This window comes from Salvia hispanica, chromosome 6 (genome assembly GCF_023119035.1).
Source record: "Salvia hispanica cultivar TCC Black 2014 chromosome 6, UniMelb_Shisp_WGS_1.0, whole genome shotgun sequence".
NCBI classification, from domain to species: domain Eukaryota; kingdom Viridiplantae; phylum Streptophyta; class Magnoliopsida; order Lamiales; family Lamiaceae; genus Salvia; species Salvia hispanica.
Genome location: NC_062970.1, coordinates 23279447 through 23284480, shown reverse-complemented (window position 1 = coordinate 23284480; position 5034 = coordinate 23279447).

Genomic DNA, 5034 nt, shown 5'->3' with positions numbered 1-5034 from the left:
CGATCCTACTAAAATTAACTTGTTTTTCGTGTAGCTGATGTTGGTGGTTTCGTTCAAAGTCCCGTAATTATAGTTGATATTGTTCTTGATCAACGTAATTCATGTATTGTGAATAACAATAATTTTCATTCGTCGATTTTAAATCAAGATGGGGGTATTTTTATCCTTTTCTTTTTTAAAAATTAAATATAATGACTGTGAAAACTATTACTCCCTCCGTTCCTTAGTAATGGAGGCGTTTCTTTTCGGCACGGAGATTAAAAAAAATTGTGTTAGGTGAGTTAAGTAAAGAGAGAATAAAGTGGAAAATGTAAAAGGTAGAGAGATGAAGAGAGAAAAAAAGTAAGAGAGAGTAAAGTAGGTATGGAAAAATGTGTTGACTTTTACTAAAAAGGGAAATGACTCTATTACTATGGAACGTACCAAAATGGCAAAATGACTCTATTACTATGGAACCAGGGGAATATTTATGTATTCATTATATAATTTCTTTTGATTCCTTCTTTTTAATTTCTTTCCATTTGTTTAATATTTCCCTTATTTTTTCTTTTGCAGAATATTGAGATATTGGTGATCCTTGGTTAACGTGTTCACGTCGTAGTGCATTCTTTTGGGTTGAGAAACGCCTTGGCAAACCAAATAATGCGACTAAGCAAAGATATTCACTTTGTTGTATGAATGGGAATATCCAGATTCCTAATATGAGAGCTCCTCTTGAAGTCATACATTAGTTGATGTTCTCTAAAGACTCGAAAAGTACTCACTATTTGAAAATATACGGTCATATAATTCAATGCTTGGATTTTTCCTCTTTGATCTTTTGTCATGCATTTTCCTTTATTTGTACAATATCTTATTCTATCTAACCCATACTCTTTTATTCTTATTCACATATCTCTCCTTTGTCATTTGTTTTATTTTATTTTACTTCACTCATATTACATATTAAAATTGTATAAAATCATTTGTCAAATATAAAATATTTCATTTAGAGTGGGTTGGGAGGAGTGCATTTCTCTTTTAGTTACTCCTATTGTTTATAGTGTTTTTAGGTATTTATACTTATTGTTATTAACACATATTCTTGACCATATACACCCTCTGTTCCATGATAATAGAGTCATTTTTTCTATTTTGGGAAGTTCCAAGTTAATTGAGTTATTTCTAATTTTGGCAAAAAGTAATCATATCTCTTACTTTATTCTCTCTTCATCTCTCTTACTTCATTCTCTCTTACTCTTTATTCACCATGCACTTAACACATTATTCTTAAACTCCGTACTGAAAAAAAATGTCTCTATTAACATGGAATGGAGGAGTACATTATTATATTCTTATTATCCTCTTTTTTTTCAATCTACTTACTTTATAATTTATCTTAATGATTTGAAAATCTTATACCCCATTCATTAGCACGGGTGCACTAGTTATTATATGTCAATCATATAAAGAGAAAGGAATCCAACACATAGTACAAATAATATCAATCAACGAGAGAGAAGATATAAAGGGAAAGGAATTGGACATTTTTCCCTTTTAAGTCTTATGGGTAAAAAAAGGGTCCCAAATGATATTTTGCATTTTCCAGAGACTTATAGCAATATTCTTTCAAGTTCAGTGACTTAAAAGACACAAAATATATTTTTCAGAGATCAAATTTGAATTTCATTAGTATATACTTCCTTTGTCTGCGAATAGGAATCTCATTTCTTTCTGGCACAAGTTTTAATAAATATTAAGAAAACTCAGAAAAGTGAGTGAAAGAAAGTTAGTGGAATATGAGTCCTAGTCGTATATATTAGTTTTAAATGAAATGTGAGTATATTGAGTTAGTGGAATATGGGACCTCTTAACCATTTATAGTAATTATGAACATGGACTTCTATTCGCTGACGAACCAAAATGGAAAAAGGAGACTCCTATTCGCGGACGAATGGAGTAAATATTAGCTATTGTATTTTGGCTCTATCATTTCAAATCAGATCTAACCAATTGAGTTCATCATAAGTTAATAGCTTTATCAATTTCCAGGAAGAGTGTTATGACATCCCTAACCTGAAACTTACATCATTTTATATATTGATATAGTTTTATTGATCATTTCATATTTATATTATTAATTGCATATAATTATATATATGGAACCTTAGTATATTAATTTTTACATACTTGAATTAAACAAATAAAATAATGAATTGATAGGAAATATAAATATGGTTCTAAAGCTAGACTTGCCAGCTATTTTAATTGAAATATAACTCCAACCACTAAATTTTAAGTTGAAAGTTGAGGGTTTTATACATATAAATATTTATACTAATTTGGCATGTAATGGTACATGTGTATTTTTCATATCACAATAGAGAATTTACCTCATTGGAAACATAAGTCGGTTAGAGTGGATATACATAATTTTCAATATCAAAATTAATAGTAATCTTTCTTTTAAAAAGAAGTCGTCGGCCATACTAGTCGTCGGCCATACTCCAAGAGGATAGAAACTTTTTCAAGGGAAGAAAGCTAGTCTGTGTTCGAAAGAAATATGGGGGGGGGGGGAGAGTAATAAAAAAAAGAGAGAATGAGGATAAAAGAAGTGGAAAGAAGAGAGAAAATGAGGAGAAGGTCGACGGCAGTGAATAAAGAGTCTGAGTCTATGGTTTAGTTAAAATTTTCCATGAATTAGGTGTGTATAAATCACACTTTTAATTTTACATATTTTATGTGATTGATTGCTATGTGTTAAATTGGAGAGCTTGAAATGGTTGTGTTATTTGATATTGATGGTGAAATATGATATGAATATGTGATTTGTGCAATGGATATGTTTATTTATAGTATTGGAGTTAATTGGTGGAATATATGGAGATTGGAGATGTATTTGGTGCAATGGATATGTTTGTTGTATAGTATTGGAATTATTTGAATCATGGAATTAAAGAGGATATGTGACGGTCTTGCTCTAGATCTGATATCAATGGTAATGAAAATAGACCTACGGGTCATATTCAATGATAATGGACCTACGGGTCAAAGAAAATATGTAAAGAGAGGCCTTCATGGAAAGGTCAAATCAAAGAGGGGCCTTCGTGGAAAGGTCAAAAATGCAAAGAGGGGTGAAGGTGCCTAGGTTCCTTTCCACTCTTTCGGATGTTTTGTGGTTTATCGTATGTAATTTTGGAGTGTATCCAACTGATCAGGAAGAGATTCCCGACCCAGCTGAGTCGTTGGTACGATAACCGGGACCTGACTTCAAACAAGTTTCCTCAACCCACTTCTACTGGCTAGTATAATGGAGGTAAGGGTCGAATCCCACGAGGATGGACACGTTTTGATAACTGTGGTGACTTTCCTGGGTGTTTTGGTTAGCTACCACGCTTGGGTTGAGATTTTACCTAGACAGAAAAATAAAGGTGGTACTCTACTGACTAGTAGGCGGGAAAATAACAGACATGTGGGAGTGTTCGTGAAAATAGGGGACAAGGTGTATCAGAGACATATGGAAAGTGGACAGTTACTAAAAGGAGAAATTTAGACAATAAGGTATATCTGATGGCTGGGGGCTTTCTGATAGGTCTGGATAGTACATCTGAAAAGTAGGGAACACAAGCAAAAGTAGCTTAAAAGTAAAAGTGGTCCAATAAAGTTGATTTTGACGTTTTCTTCCTCACCAAGTATTGACAAAAATCATATGAACACAGACACCATAACTAAAACTTCAGATTCATAAATTCAAACTCAAGATCCATTGATTAAAATGCTTAAACTTAAATTAAACGGTAAAACTGTAACTTTACTTCTACTGACTGACATGCAAGGTGGTAATCACGGCGCAAAAAAGAAACTCATGTACGAAAACTTGACTAAGCATAGCTACACTTTGAATCAACAACTCTCGATAAGAAAACACTTAGAAATTGAAAGCAATAACTAAATCTAATTTTCCTAGGCAGAATGAAGCGAACTCGAACCAAAGTGACATGCGAAATAGAAACTTCATAATGTAAACGTTGGAAAATAACAAGTACTTCAAAAGAGCAACAGCGATGAGTGTTTGCAAATAACTTAAATGATGAAAACAAGTAAACTTTAAACTAAGAAAGCGATTAAGATTGTTTGTGCCACTCCGGGCGATGATACTACTACACTGCTACGATAACTGGCTGGAACGGCGGACTGATGACTTCTCCGGCAAACTCTGGACGTCAAGTGACCATGGCTGTGGCGAGGAACGAGAAGTGGGATAATGCTGAAGGATGATCTTCTAGAGAGAATTCTACTAAGTGTGTTGAGAACCGAGAACTTCGAAAACTAAACTCTACGGAACCAATTCTAAAGGGGCGTTGATCGAACTCCTTCTCTCTCTCCAAGTGGCTTCTTTTATAGGGAGGCTTGCCCTTGCTTTTAGGGTAGACTTCTCCCGCATTTTGACCTTTTTGCCCTTGTCAATGATCATCCCAGCTATCCTCCTTCTCCATCTCGAGCCTTTTCTCTGGCATGCATCCTAGTCAGTATCGCACCCTTCTGGCGCCCTTTTCACTTGCGTCACCTGAATCGTCTCCTACTGACTTGGATCCTTCAATCCTGCACACTTGAGCAACTGTTTTGCAGATAATACATGCATTTCACGACATACTGACCAGTAACCAAGGCTTAGAATACGACTTATCAAACTGCTCACACTTACCACATGCTTGTCCTCAAGCGTGAAGACAAACAAAAAAGAAATAAGTCGAATTCGAGCCTGGTTACTCCCCCTGACCGACTCTACCTAGCTAGACTCAAGACTCTGACGCAAACACAAAAACGACACAAACACATAAAACTTAAACACATAGAACAGGCTATATTTTCAACCACCCTTCCCCTCGAGATCAGGTGCAATCCGGCCTTAGGCAGCCTTGAACTTCCGCCGCCCCCCTTTTCTTCCCCAGTCAGTATATCTGCTTGTCAGGATCACCCAATCCTAGGCCAAACACTGGGTTCACTCAGTCACTCATTCCTCACAGGGGATGTTAGGACTGTTTTCTCTCAATG